Genomic DNA, 16,256 nt, shown 5'->3' with positions numbered 1-16,256 from the left:
GCAAAACATTAACCCAAATCATTCCTGTGCCATTTCAGATGTCTTGAATGCCATTCGTCATGCAGACGGCGGAGGGAATGTGCCAAAGCAACTGTTTTCATCTGCATTTAAAAAAAACAAAAAAAAACAAAACACTTTTTTTTTTAAACTTTTCATCAGTGGGAGACCTCAAAATGTTACCTAGGGAAGATTGTTTTCTGCCTAAGGCTTATGTGAACTGATACTTCAATGTGCCTACATCTGTTACAGCCTTCTCCATGTATCCATGCAAACTATCATCTTAATTTAATGTAATGCTATTTAATAAACAGTGTATGCACTTTTAAGAGTAAAATGACAGACATGCATTTGTTCTAGTCACTCGTATCCCATCCATGTTTTATCTAAGTAACTGTTTGAGAAAACGTACCAATGCTTTTTCCTGTTATTTTATATTAATGTTTGTTCTACTTTTTAAACACTGACAACAATGTACTGCGAGTACAATGTAACAAACCAGAGGACATAACAGTAACTGATGCCATGGTATGAAGTAAGCGCATTGATAGTCTGCCTTTCTAGAGACCCCAAATAATCTGTGTTAACTTTGAGCAGCGTGTTAAACTTACTTTGTGTGTGATGTGTCAATAGCTATTTTCATCACAAGTATATAAAAGTGTATTTATTTTTGGGGGAAAAAAAGCCACTTTTTGGTTTTGCATTACATTCTATCATGGTGCTGTGTTTTCAGATGTTGCCTGCAGTCATTTTGAACTCCCAATTTGTTGGCTATGTAAGTTTGTGCATTATTAAAATATCTAAGAAAGAGGGAGGTTCATCGAAAATGTAAACAAAAATAATAATAATTTTGTCCCTATGGGATTTTTTTTTTTTTTTTTTTTGGTTGTTGTTGTTGTGAGTCCTGTTTTGTGTGCATTAAAAAAATATTTAAATAATCCATTTTGGTGCTAAAAGCAGCAATGTCAAGTGATTAAAAATACATTTGTCAGCACAGTTACATGTATAACCTACTGCATCGCAAGAAACAAAATCCAAGCTTTGTTTCCGTATCGTCATGTGGTTCATTTTCAGTTAATTCCTGGCTGGATTTTTCAGGGGCATGACACAGACTCAGAAAGGCTTCAGCCATTAAGACAACTACTAGCTGTTAGTGACATTGTCTGTAATGCAAAGTTGTAAAGCCAAAGTTGAATGGGTATATTCTAACCCGCCTCCTCCCTGTGAGACACTGAGGATCAGTTGGACACGACTTACCCCTGTGGGAGACTGAGGGGAGGAGGTGCTCAGCTGTGACACTGAGGGAACTGAAACATCTGTTTCTTATGAATTCTATAGAGCTGCGTTAGTGTTTACAGGCTGTGTCATATTTTTTTGCAGGCTTTTCATAATGTTAACGGTGAGATATATTGCCAAGAACTGGGATCGAGGAGTAGAAGCCTATCGCATGCACGAACACTTATAAGCCCTAGTGAAAGCTCTCAGCTCTTCAGTACTACAGTAGCTCAAATGTATGCCATGAAGGGACGGTAGAAGGATTCTAAGCAGGACCGGGTTTAGAAACAGTGTTGGAAAAACATACTGTATAGTCTTATTAAGCAGTTATCTTGTTTGTCTTGACTGTGTTTTGTCTGCCATCTTTGATTTGACTGTCAGTGATTGGATTGTAAATAGCTTCCAATGTACATTCAACTTTCATTTAAAAAGAATTCCTGTATTCTATGAAGTGGAATTTTCTGATGTATATTAAAGTGCTTAATAAACATATTTGCTTTACTGCTGAAACAGACATTTTTGCTTATTTCATTTCGCATCCTTTTATAGTAACAGTGCCAGATAGTTGAGGCCAGTATGCTGACAGAAATGATTGTGTTGGCCGTTAATGGTCCAAAACAAGATGGATAATAAAAAAGCCACCAAAGGAAAGAGATTTGATTTATGGGGATGTACCAAAACCTGAAAAATCTGCACCATGCGTATATTTTTGTACTTGTATTCTTTTGACAGCTTTTTCTCCTCTCCCTTTCTCTCTCTCTCTTGTATTGGAGCTGTGAAACTACAGCATGTGCTGTTAATACCTACTTCACTGTTGGTCATTTGATATAGAGGGCCAAACCAGGACACTGCAGGCATCGCAACACATGGATCACGCTGAAGTGGAGCAGACAAGTGTGCCAAGTGCTATCGCGGCCTCCCCCTCTCCTGCATTTCACTCTGTTCATTTGAGTTAAAAGCAAACTGAAAGAGAGCTCTAACAGAAGTAGCTGAAAGATTTGATTTAATAGCATTTTTATTTAATCTTACGCAGTTTCACAATAAAGAAACTGGGTGCTTTTACTGGATTTTGGCTGTGATTGTGAATTATCTCCTATTCAAATTCCAAATCGATGCAAAGTATACAGTGAAAACATTCAGCTGTGTTTCAAAAAGACTTAACTTTGAACCAAAGAGTTAAATCTGAACAAAGTGGTTCTATTGAATAATTAGGTTTAACTGCCACCACCCAAAATGTCATGAAAAAATGCACCAAATAGCCGTTCAAGTGCCATTTAGACTTTTGGACCTTCAGCACAGGCTTCTCTGTATGTTTTGAGAGGGTGGGTGTTAATGAATGAACCATCTGGTACTGATGTCATGCAGTGTGCACTGTCCAAGCTTGGAGGATCTCCTCATGAACCGTCTGCCAGTGGCCACATCTGGTTGCTCTCCACCCATGCCCTTGTTTTGGATACAGCGCTAACAAGTTCCCTCACAATATACACAACATGGAGACAGTTGTGGCTGGCTTGTTCCAGAGGTATTTTAAACCCAATGGCCTTCAACTAGTGCATGCCTTTGAGAGCCACGTGTGTGCTGAATTCACATTTAAGTAAATGTGATCTCTGTTTAGCACTTTAGCTACAAGCTTTCTTGTTTGGCTTCACAGAAACCTGCGTGTACTTCGATCTAAGCTGGCTCAAGGTGACTGTCGAATCACAAAATGCTGTTAATTCTCGTGTCCTTGTGGGGAACATATTTCCCAGCTTGTCTTGAGATCAGCAATCCTCACAAGAATGCAAACACTGAAAAGATTTCTTTTTGGCAGGTGTGTGTGTGTGTGTGTGTGTGTGTGTGCGGCTGGTGTCTTACTTCCAAGTTTCTTTGTGATCACATATGTTGAGCTTTAATCTGTGTATTTTCCAACTTCTGCATACAATTTTCAAAAATATACACTTTGAAGAGGGTTTTCAAGATAAAGCCTTTTCAGTTGATCGAAGCTTAGTGAGACAAAACAAATAAAGGCTGCATTTTCAGATGTATTCTCGATTATGAGACTTTAGCCAGAGCAAAGCTTTGTTGGAAAAGAAAATACTGTATGCATTCAACAAATCCTCTTTTTGTGCAGAGATGAATGAGTATGTGCCAGATTTTGCTTCGTGGATTACATTACTAATTACATGCTAAATTACAATTTGTAAACATCACCAAACAGTCATTCTTACTAATCAATTAACTTGAGTAAACACATCGAAGAATTTGCGTTGACTCTTGGACAGAATGTGTAAGTTCAAATCTATAGCTGAACAATTTAAATCAGACTTCAAGCACGACTCTACATCATGTCAGACCAGTTTTATTCTCCAAATGTTAACTGTTGTTCTGGGAAACTGGCATCTGTACAAGTATAAATAGTCAGCATCTTGGGATGAGTGCCAGAAATGATTTGGTGAAGAAGCAGCCAAGTGGCAGACTTGTGGAGAAATTTTACAATGGGGTATTTAAATATGTCCCTCCAGTTTTATAATGACACGAGTGCAGCCATGCAGAGCCATTCATCTCAGTGGCGTTCAAATTAGATTGACTGGAACTACTAGCCTTTGGAACTTTGGAAAGCAGATTCTTCTTGATTTAATATTTGAACTCAAACAAGCTTAATACTTCTTTGTGGGTCAGAGCCAGTCTGCAGAGGTGAAATTATCCCAATTCTCAACTTGTATACATTGCATATTATAAAAATGCCATATTACTACTGTGCTACAAACACCTAAAACACATCCGAACCCATCCTTTAATGTCTAGTTGCTGGCAGCCATGTATGCAATGGAAACTCAACAACAGGCTGTGTAAGCCCATTTCACACTCCTCTTTCCTACAAACATCACGTGATCAGCCATAATTCATAGAAGCACACTTAAATTTGCAAGATTTTTAGCTCCAACAACCCCACAAGTGGGTTTGAAAGACAGACATCTCTAAACCCCGGAAAGTAGTATTTGAGCCAGAGATATGGATCTAAAATCCCATCATCCTCCTGCACGTACATTATGATCATACTGTGCACTACTATGTTAGTATAATATCTCACTCATACTCCCACAAAGCTAACAAACAGTAATCGCAAAGCCGGTTTCGGACGCTGTTGTGACAAGGAAGCCTGCTGAATTTCATACTGTTTACTGGCAACAGTTCATTCATGAAGAGTTTCAGTTAAAAAAAAGACCATTCCAGTTTGGATTTGTGTCAGTACAGTCCAGCAGCAGGTGGGCAACGAATACATTCATCAAGCTTTCACAACTGAGGCATTTAAAACATGCATACAGTATACTGCTCTCAGATCCAGCAAAGCACTAAATGCATTTTTTATGAATGCACGTCTTATACAAGGTACAATTTCAAAATGGGTTTATTTGAAAAAAATAAGTGTGCTCCTTTATGTGTCACAGCGCAGTATCAACCGAAAAGTCGAATTCATATTTTAGATAAAAGCCTGTGCTTAAAAACAGGCAGCTTTCAAAGCAGCCTCCGCTCAACAACAATGCACCAACTCATGGCCAACAAAGCTGCAGAATGAGAGATTACTGACATACTGTATTCCTCTTTGTTGCCTGTTTACATAATCCCCACAGTCTCTCATCAAGGATCGTGGATGAAAAGCTTTCATCAACTCTCGCCGGAAAACCTGTTTTCTTCTTTGAAACTCAACCCACTGGTCCAGCGTGAACACAGGTGTTCCACTTTCACTAAACTCTGAACAGGATAAGTAACACACCTGATGGTACAATCTAAAGTTGAAATGTCTGGCTGTGAGGACAAAAAAACCCTAAAGAACCTGTCTTTTGAGCTTGGGTGAGTTTACAATAGTGCACCACCATACTAAGCATCATTAATCATTATGGTTGAAGCCAAGGACAATAAATGGACCCAAGCTCTACATAATAAAAAGACTATAGCTTCACAGACTGAGATACTCAGGTATGAGACAAAAGCAGCTGTCTGTTAAGCAGAGAACTCACGATTTCACAGCTCTGTGGTCTCTTTCCATCATAGTCACTTTCAGATGCAAACCGTGTATCTCCAAAATGTCAGCTTTTGAGGAAGTAGGAAAAATGACATTGTTTACATCATGAAGACGAGACATTTTTGAGAACAGTTGGTGCTTTTGTGAGGGTTTCATAAACCCAGGAGGTCGGTGAACTTTCCCAGGCCACGCGGGGCATGTAATGTTACAATTCATCCCTATTGGAGTTAAGAGGTTTGCATCAGGCAGTGGTGATATGTGGGAACGTGGAATCTGTAAGAAACAGCTGGGAATTGTAAGACCAAAATATCTACCCTGTGACACAGTGAAACAATATATGAAACAATATTTAGTAAAACAAGGCGTCGTTATGAGAGCTACAAAAAAATTTACAAAGTAAATAGTGAATACAGTATAAATGTTAAACAATCAAAAGGAAAAGTTGAAACTAAAGTAGGGATTTAAACATGTATTCAGCCACATTTAGCTTGTGGCTGTGTTTCATTAGTCAAAGACAAACTGTGAGAAACCAAGTTTGCCAAGTTCAACAGGTTGCAGATTGTTATTTCATTTCTAAGAGACAAAGTAACTAAAGGCTTATTTTCCGAGTGCAGAGTGTGCAGTGCTAAGCAGAATCACATTTGATTTTTAGAACAAAGTACAGTAAATAGGTTTTTCTTAGGAATATTTATAAAGATTGCAGCAAGAAATATGATTTTTTTTTTTTACATATGTTAACAGCAAGATTTTCTATAAAAGGCAGTGCCAATGAGCTGATGCATCTTCGTTGTCTACAATTGTTTCAAATTTTCCACAGTTTATAGTACCCATTTGATGAACCCTAACAACTCTGGTGATCCTCTTACTTTTTTTCCCTATTTCTTTAGGAAATGAACATTTCTGCTGTTACGTTAGTTACACTAGAGAAAACAGGGTTTGGAGGCTGCAGCATGAACAAAACTTTTTGCAACCCTCTTCTTGTTGTGTCTGTCAGTTGCTGTCTTCAATGCAACTTTGGTATTTCAAGATGCAATAAAATGGGATTCAGTCTGCTACCAGTTTGCATTTGAATGGGGTCAAGTTGATATTTACATGCAATCTGATTATAATGCGATGATGGTAATCAGGGCTGGACTATTAATCTGGCATACTGGGCATTTCCCAGGTGGGCTGACACACTTTTGGGCTGATGGGTCAATAGAAGGGCCGCTGTGCACGGCCCATTTTCATTACATCTACTATTGCCCAATCAAATCTCTTTAACACAACAGGTCTTCCCCTATGTTTGCTGTGCACTCATGCACCTCGTAGAACAGAGTTTAGTGTGGAAGAAGTGGTGAAAAGGTGAAGCTGCAAAGCTGAGACAGAAAAAGAAATAAATGCAGCAGATGTGTCAAATTAACTGACATGTTAGCTGTTGGGACTGCTGCTGCACCGTCACCTGCAGTATCAGCAACAACTAGTAACAAGCCCTCTGAGTCACAGGAGGCTGCTGGTAGCGCCAGCCGTGGAGAAGCGCAGGAGGAAGGACCGCAGTCCCAACAAGAGAGCGAGGAAGAGACACCGGAAGGTGAAATTACCATGGTAAGAAAAAACAGGGACAAAATTAGGAAGCGAGAGAGTCAATGATTAAAGTAAAATAAATGACTGCTTTGATCACGGGTCACTCCTAACAGCTAAAGTGTAATTTGTTACACGCTGTAGTGCAGTGCAACTAAGAACTAACCTTACAACAACTGTACCAACCTGATTAAAAAGAAAAACTGTTTCAATATCAATAATCAAACAAAATGAAACATATACATAATGCATGTATGCATGATATTGGCCAGGGTTGTTTTGTTGTCCCAGTCCAGTCCTGATGGTGATGACTACTTGCATTCACTCCAGAACCTCATACATTAGAAAATAAATTCTCTCCAAATAATGAGGTAGATGCTACAGGATAGAAATGTATCTGTAAAAATGTAACCAGAGTACAAGCCTTTGGCGACTAATTGACTTGAGTCCGCTATTGCAAAGAGAAGAACAGAGCTCATCAGCGCAGACTGACTCGGATCGAATGTGTCAACAATCTGTCTGCTTATAAATTTATATAAAGTTTATAAATTAGATGAGAATTCTTTGTAGACCTTTTACGATATATCTGAAAGTATTTGCAGTCATTCCCAGTCAGACTGTGATTGTTTGGAGATATGATGCCTCCCACCAGAAGTTGAGAGCATTGCGCACTGAACCTCTGTGCAACCACGTAGTCTCTACAACCACTGACTCCAAATAAATTCAGCGCAGTCACCAAGCAAACTCGGATTTTTCCCAGTTACAAGCAGGATCCGGTTCTACTTTTACTCTAAGCCTCTACTGAGCCTGCAGCTGTTGGACGAATTGTTCAGAAAAAACTTGATGTCTTGATAACTTTTTATCTCCTGCCACCAGTAAGTCAAAATTTCTATTTCCATTAAGCATGAACTAGATGCAGTGTCACAATACTGTGCACATACATCAGTGCTTTCCAATCAGTTCACTGCTGTCTTAATGTTACTGGTGATTGTCTGCCTCATTTAGGCTAACCACAAAGTAAAACTATTTATAGATTTAATGTCTCAACAATTATGGGAAAACACTGAAAATTAGTACACGTTCATGCTGATCTCAAAAATGATTACTATCATTTCATCGGACTCCATCATTAGCTAATAGCTATGGTTTGTTTCCCAATTATGTTAGCTTGCTAGCATGCTAAACTAACATGGAAAACTATTATACTTGCCAAACATTAGCATGTCACTGTATGCATGTCTAGCTGTCCCCTCCCCTTACAACAGAAGTGAAATCTTTAAGAATCTCAAAAAGGTGTTTTATCCAGTTCATATACAGAAAGATTACCATACATGAAAAAACAAAAATGAGCATCCATAAATGATAATGCTAATGGAATAAAAGTAGGAGATTTAGAGTTGCTGACATTAAAAAGTACCACATAAATTTATGTTAAAAGTCCATTCTAACCAGCAGTGTCCTACCTATTTCAAGCACGCAGGCCAATAAACGCAGCACGACAATGTAATCTTTATCTACTCTACAAAAATCACTGACACCATGTGACCCTAAACTAAAGCGCCTTTTTCTTCAGTTTTACAGCAGCTGAACATTACGAGCATAGCACGAATAGAACAATGAGAAGCAGATTTGCTTGAAACACAGCATTTGTCCGTCAAGCTGAGAAAAGTGAGCACCACCTGGGTGTTTTATTGGTACTGAGCTGCTAAATCAGCTTATTATGCAGAGCTATTATCGCCAGGAGTTGAGGAAATTTCACAGTTGGCAAGGGTTCTCTCTTTCTCTCCCTCTGGGTACCTGGCTCTCTCTCTCTTCTTTGGCTCTGTTTCCTTCATTTTATTAAATTTTTTATATTTATTTTGTAGCTGTTTTTGATGCCTTGCTCACTTGCTTTCGGTTTGAATTTTCTTCTGCCATTCTCTCCCAGACCATTGTATTTCCCCTACCCCCATCCTTTTGTTTAGCTTTATCTTTCTTAGTCTTGGCCATTCTCCTTTGAGATTTTTCATGTCTTTGCTTGCAACATCCCCTTTCTCTTGCCTGTCCCTATCTGTATTTTCTTCTTCCTCCTGTCTTTGCCCCATTGCTTTTTCTCATTTTCCTGTCTTGTTTTTGTGCCTACATACAATTTTTCCATTGTTCTTCTTTTTCGTGGCTCATTCTCTCCCCTCGTGTCACTCACTCACGTGCTGTTTATTCTGTTTTTGGTTTTTCTGTCTTTGGCTCTCGTAGACTTTTCTTCTCTCTCTTATTTGTCATGTCCGCCTTCTGTGTCACTCTTCTTTTCTTTCAGGCAGATTTTTACCCTCCCCTGTCTTTTGCTCTCCCTCCCTCTGTCTCTTCCCTCCGTCCCTCCCTCTCTCTGTTTCTTCCCTCCGTCAGCAGCAGCAGCCCTCACCACGGCTGCTGCAGAGTTCAACTCAGGACAAAAACCCTGCTCTGCTGCTGCTGCTGCACATACACACCGTTTGTCGACTGAATCAAAGTCTTGGGTGTAACGGGGCCCGGGGACAGATGGAGAACGGTGACGGTAAAACAAAGACATTCTCTGGGTTTCACTAGCGTATAGGAGAGAAATATTGAAATGACAACATGGGCTAAGACTCTAATGGCACATGATTTCAAAAATGGTTCCTGCTCAACAATGTTTTGCACATGAACACATGAAAAAAAACTGGCACAGCCGTGGACTCATGGCTTCAATTTTACGATCAGTTTGCTCCCTCTCGCTTTTGCCAGGATTCACATTTGTTTTGTGAAGAGTGCTAGGGAGATTTGACCTGATTTGACTTTTGCTGCAGATGTTAATCAGCTGTCTCAAGACTTTGATGGATAGTGTTTTTTGCGGTGTACACAGCAAAACAAAGATGAAAAATTAGGAAAGTGATTTTCTTGTTGGCATCTTTGGGACAAACACGTCAATGGTGTATTTCTGTCATGGCAATAATGCAATAAAATGAATAGAAGTCACTCCGTAGTGGGGATATCTGTTTCTAGAATGGCTATTGTTCTTTGGTTCCAAATGGTAACACCAGTGATTAGCTATACCAGATCTGTTTCTCTTGGGACAGTAATGGGAGCCAATTTATCGTTTTCCCCAAATTATGATGGGAGTACCTCAATGTCTAGGGATGCATTTAGATGAAATATACTGGAGTAAAGTAGTGAACAATGAATGTCAAGGATTTTGTTACTAATGATCCACCTATGCAATCTCCCCTCAGACTTGATAGGGGTCAAAATAGAGGTAAGAAGAAGAAGGTTCATTAGACTTAATGGACCCAGTGTTCATATGAGAAGTGTTGGTTTCCAATGCATTTTAAACATCATTTTTGTTTACACTCCAAACACATTGTTTATGTATGTGTCTAAAGGCTTATTAGTCGATAGCACTGCGACTTTGAATAGATTCAAAATGGAAACCAGAAAGCTTTGGGTACCAAAGCTGTTGTCCACTGCCTAAACATTCTTCACAAAAATCTCCATAGATTAAAAAAAAAAAAAAGTACAAAAAGAAAGATTATTGCAAGTCTCCTTTAATGCAATATTTAAACTGGCTATCTTAGCACTGACACTACTGTCTAAACTTGCCTAATGTTTTGTGGCTAGCTCAAGTTACCAGCTGTTTACTGTGACAGTGAGATTAAAAACGTCATCCAACAGTTACAGTATTACAGGAAAGTACGTCTTGCATCAATAAGCAGTATCAGTACTGACACAATACACATCCCTGGTGAAAAGGATCCAGTAATAGCAACATGTTGTCAAGATGCACACACAAACTCTGCATTTTTGTTGCAGAAGCGCATCTGTAACCGGAAGGTCGCCGGTTCGATCCCCGGCCGATGGCACGATATGGCAGCCTCGCTTATGTCAGTCTGCCCCAGGGCAGCTGTGGCAACCGTAGCTTGCCTCCACCAGTGTGTGAATGCGAGAGTGAATGAATAGTGGCATTGTAAAGCACTTTGGGTGCCTTGAAAAGCGCTATATAAATCCAATCCATTATTATTATTATTACTGTAATACCTGCACTACAAGAGCACCAGCTGTTTCCTCCAATCAGACTTGAACATAATATAATAAAAACTACTTCTTCTTGGTGTTCACAGCAGCCTGTGTGTGCATTACAGTCCAAGCTTTAGTTGTGGTAGCTGCTAGGGTTCTTCCCCTTAGACATTCACTTACCGCCTTCAAATCACTGGCCAAGCTTTTGTGTGTGACACCAGACCTTGAAAGCAACTTCTATTCAGCACAACCAGTGCATGACATTTCAAATCAGGACTGACCTGGCAACCCTGAACTTCTCTGCCGCTCTCTCCCTCTCCTCATTAGCACGAACCCTATTCAAGGTCATTACCTATGGCACAGAAAGCACACCGTGTCAGATATACATAGTTACATAAATTCTTTATCCCAGGGTTTCTCTGCCACAAAACAAAAACACACACAAAAGGCTTTCTACTTGCTTTCTCTCCCACACACCCTCACATAATGGCACACATATTGCAGATCAGGGCAGATGAGCAGGCAGGAGTCTGACCTCATTAGGAACCATGGCGGTTCGCCAAGAGAGAGTCTGTCGATGAATGACCAAGAAGAACTGGTGCGAGTGCAGGATGGACTCATTTATAGAGCAACAGGAAGAGATCTAAGAGTTTCTCCAGTAAAGCTAATGATAATCCCATATTTCTAAGAATTCTTTCCATTCCCTTTTTCATTTGTACTGCACATATGCCATTTATGTATTCCTTAAAACATATGCAATTTACCAAAAGCTGATGATGTGATGCATGTTAAAGTGATGAAATGCATGATCCAGTAAAACATCTCAGCTAAAGGATCAGTTTAGTGCAAATGTTCCTAGAAGAGTTTTTAAAAAGGCATTCAAGAGTCACTGACTTTTTATCAAGTATGTCAAAATTTCTGTTTGTCTTGTGAAATTTCATCATCTACTATAGATGATTAAATTTAAGTCAGCCAGTGACTTCCATCAGATGGTAAGATAATTATACTAAAAAAGCTTAATTTTTATAGGCTCAGGTATAACTGGAAAAACTACCATAATTTTAAACACCTGAATAAAAATCCTTTGCAGTCATTGACTGCCCGAAGTCTAAAACCCATGGACATCATGATATACTATGTTTTCTCCCTCAAGATGCTCTGCTAGGGCTTTACTGCAGTCACCTTCACTTGCTTCTTGGTTGTGGGTCTCAACATTCAGATTTATATTTAATAACTTAAAAGCCTTCTGTTGGATTGAGATCATATGACTGCCATCGCCATTGAAGAATATCCCATTTCTCTGACATGGGAAGCTCTTGGGTTGCTTTTGCAGTATATTTTGGATCATTTGCACTGTGATGTGCAGTCCAGTAAGTTTTGCAGCATTTGGTTGAATCTAAGTAGAGTACAGCACTGTACATTTTGTCCTGCTACTTCTAGCAGCAGTCACAAAATCACAAAACATCAGTGATTTGGTACTATTGCCTGCACCACAACACTGTCTCCAGATGACAGATGTGTCATGTGTAAATGTGTACTTTTCTCTTCTGATCATTTTAGTACATGTTCACCTTTCACTTGAGTGTAGCCAATGGTTTGCACTTTGTTGGAAATCTTCTCTATTTCCTTTAAAAATGTGTCTCTAGGCTTTTGACAATAATACATCTCCCAAAAAGTGATACTGACTTTGTTAGAAGTTGTGAAGTTGTTTTTCTTAACCATGAAAATAATTCTGCGATCATGCACGTTAGGACTTTGGTGTTGCTGAATTAGCCATTCAATTCATTCTTATCAGACTGTTTATTTGGCCACCCCTAAAGTTTGTTTTTTTAGCCAAAAAAATGGTCTTCTTTAATTGCATAAACCCTTCTGTGTGTCTCATATTTAAAATTACAGTGAAAAACTACAAAATACAGATTTAAAACTTTAAAATTACTTTAGACTTTGGGTTTGCCTCATTTGTCAAGAAATCACAAGGGAACAGGCCTCACCTGGCCTAACTGCTAATGTGTCGATTTTCTTTTTTGTTAATTCATTGTTAATTTTGAGCTTCGATTTATAAAAATGGCTAATGGCTTAAAGATAAAAGTCTGAACTTACTCAAAGTTATGGATCTAACTGTATGTATCAATGCAATGCATCAAAGAGTTCAGCGACTAAAAAGTAAAACCATATTTCAATTAATTTAGCCATTCAAAGTATTCATATTTATAACAATAAATATACTTCTCCCAGCACTAATCAACTAGATTGTTACCTAGAAGGACTGTTATGTAGGTTTATCAAGCATTACCTTTGATGTACAGCAATACTGCAAAATCCTAACACGTTAAAATCATAATGCTACAGTGTCCACCATAAATTATGTCACACGTCAGACAGATTCTACCTTGTGTTCCAGATGAGACTTTCTTTTTTATTTTTTTTTTAATATGCAACCTTTTCAAAGAGTGACCAGCTCAATCCAAAGCCTTTATTTTTCCCATCAGACAATAGCGTCCATCCATCATATGACTACTTCCATGACTTTCAACAGGCATGTGTTTGCATTAGTGGCTATGAAAAATTGTTCCTCCGTTCCTGCCTACAGTTGGCACTTATGGTTTTCAATGGGAATGAATGGAAAGAAAGTGTTGTGAATTAAACATAGTCAAACTCTTACTTTTTCTTTTGGATTTATGACACAAGGTAACCTCAGCTTCCCTTACTATTCAATATTCAACTAACAATTTATTGCTAGTGGAACAGTTATGGAGAGTGGAAGGCGGACATGCAGCCAAACCTCACAAATGATAGATTGCTTCTGCACTACAAGGATGTATAGGCTTTCCACTGCTGTCAGAATATGTCCAGCTGAATACATTACCAAACGTTATGCTGGAATCACTCAAATCCCAACCAAGGTCCACAGATAGATTAACATATAAATGAAACTACAGGCAAGATCCTGCCCTTCATTTTCTATCTGTTTATGGGAATGATGTGCAGCAAAAGAGTCTTGGAGCAGGCAAGTCAGGTGGATGTCAAACCTCTGTATCATTAATAGTAGAAAACATTGCCCTAAAACCAGGGAATCCGATAAATAGATGCCCTGAAATGTTTCCACTTGTAAACTCATGATAGTTGAAATTGCAAAGCACATCAGTAACACAAATAATTCTGTTCCTCACTCATTACTTCTTGTTTTTTCTCTAAGTCCAGAAGAAGAAGAGGAACAATCTCTTTCGCTGCTTTTGCCAAATTATTAAACAGTACCTCTGAGCTTTTCTTGAGAGAGAAAAAATACCTAGGATTAATACTGTGCATGGCTTCCCCAAATAGCTTGAGGAATAATTTCTCAATATACTCTACAAGCTGACACTGTTGGCGGTATTTACTTTATTAAATTCAGTTTTGGCATTCGAGATATTACGCAAGACAAGGAGATAAATTTGCACTGTCTCAAAAAAGTGTCCCATCCACAAAGTTATTTAATAAGTTATTAAATATTCAAATCTATATCTCCTCTTTATGGAAAAAAATGTCTTCTTTCCAAATTGATTTTCTCAGGGCCCAGAAATAGACAGAAAAAAAAGAGAAAAAAAAATGGATGATTGGTATATTGCTCATTTTAAAAAACATTTTCAACAACGTTTAGATTAAATAAGGGACTGACACTTAACAATGCAAATCAACCCTGATGTGTTTTCCTAGCAGCTTTCAGACTAATAAACCTTTATTCTTCTACAAAAAGCGAATCTTTAACTGGTTTGCTGCAAAGCCTTGCCAAGCCCTCCGTTTGTTGTAGCCTTCAAACATGCAGTGCAGTAAACAACCAGCATATCCAACAAAATCTCTGTATAATTGCATGTTACACTAAAAGAGCTGTTGCTATTTTCATCAGTATACTTGTGTAAGTAAACAGTGTTTAGCAGATCTGCACAGCGCAACAGTGTTGTGTTATGTGTTAAGTAAAATACGGGGTATTCAGCTGATTCTATTCTAATCCACAATCAGGATCACATTATTTACAAAATGTAATAAATGCACACTTGTCGGTCTTGTTTGCCTTGCTGCAGACACTGATCAGCATAAGTGATGGTGACAGAAAAAGCACTCAACTGAGTTGAAGGACAGTGTGACCTCACATAAAGGCAGGACAATGAAACACACAAGACAGACAATGTAATATAAAATGTGCATTCTAGCAAGTATGCACAAAGTTGCAAGTGCAGACAGCTTAAGCTACTTAAAATGTCTTAAAACGTCAAATTTGTGCACATAAGAGAGTTTCTATTGGGCTGCAAATTAAGTACTTAAAGCAGCTTGAATATGACTTCACAACGAGGTGTGTGTCTGTTATTCCGTTACAACTTAAATCACAGGAATGTGCCTTTTAAGGCAGTTACACCATCAGTTAAACTGAGCAGCCAGGAAAGGTCAAAGCAGTGACGTATAATCACTGAAAACAACTGTGATGTTTTGTTAAAACCTTGTTGACTGTTGAAATGTCAGTTTACACAAGTGCTGAAACAAGACGAAAAGTCAGTTGATAAGTAAGCGCCGAAGCAGCTGTTTGGAGCGGTGGTATGGGCTGTGTTTATGCCTCCTGACAAGAAACCTCTTGTGGCCATGTGAATAATGACAGCACTCTGGATTTGGAAACAGCACGAGGATTGTCACATAGTTTGAGTTTGAGAGGAGGTTGAGGTGACTGGATAAATGTGTCATTTTTGATACTGACGACCACATTTTGTGTCCTGTCTTCTATCAACAGTCAGCGTGGATTTTTTTTTTCTAACCACGGAGGTTTCTTGATTCTACCCATGACTATTGCACTTCACTAACCATATTCATGTAACTCACTAGGTGCTTCACTAAGTGCCATGCTTTTTTTTAAAACCAAAAGTGTTGGCTTAGGTTTGTCTTACCTCCCACAAACACAAATGTGGAAATACCAAACGGTCATGTGACTTGAACCATGTAAGCATTTCAAATTTGCCTGCGGCACAAAGACACCTGCCTTTGGACAAAGAGTCTTGTCTGGAAGTATTTTTACATTTTTACTAGATTTTTCTTCTTCCCTTTTCACTCAGTGGTTGGTTAGGTTTAGGCGCCAAAACCACTTGATTACCGTTAAAATGGACCCTTTTACAAAGTTAACCATAGGTTATAAAGCTTAATTTTCTTGGTTCCCAGCATGCCAAGTTCACCCCAGTCTGAAGGTGACAACACCAGCAAACATTTTATGTGCATTTATTTGTATTGTTTTGTGGTCAAGGACAGCCTCAGGAATACTAACACAATTTACTTCACCTTCCGCAAATCCATGATTTGGTCCTGTTATAGCCTCAAGTTTAGTATGATGGCCATCGTAATCTTAACTTTTGTAGCCCAGAAGTCACAATATTTGAATTGAAGGAGTGAGTACCAACTT

At 38.7% G+C, this 16,256-nt stretch overlaps 1 protein-coding gene across 1 annotated transcript in view; it reads left to right on the top strand.

The window, feature by feature from the left end:
* The window catches only part of ankrd50 (ankyrin repeat domain 50), a 40,636-nt gene extending 39,009 nt beyond the window's left edge, over positions 1-1,627 (top strand). The window contains exon 5 of the mRNA XM_085360332.1: positions 39-1,627. The gene's annotated coding sequence lies outside the window, so the exon portion shown is untranslated. The remainder of the gene's footprint in view (positions 1-38) is intronic.
* The last annotated feature ends 14,629 nt before the right edge of the window (positions 1,628-16,256 follow it).

This window comes from Diplotaxodon limnothrissa, linkage group LG2 (assembly GCF_057381915.1).
Source record: "Diplotaxodon limnothrissa isolate DT_005_m linkage group LG2, D_limnothrissa_male_GT1.1, whole genome shotgun sequence".
Classification (NCBI taxonomy): Eukaryota; Metazoa; Chordata; class Actinopteri; order Cichliformes; family Cichlidae; genus Diplotaxodon; species Diplotaxodon limnothrissa.
The sequence above is the reverse complement of the archived record's forward strand: the minus strand, read 5'-3'. Positions and strand labels throughout refer to the sequence as shown.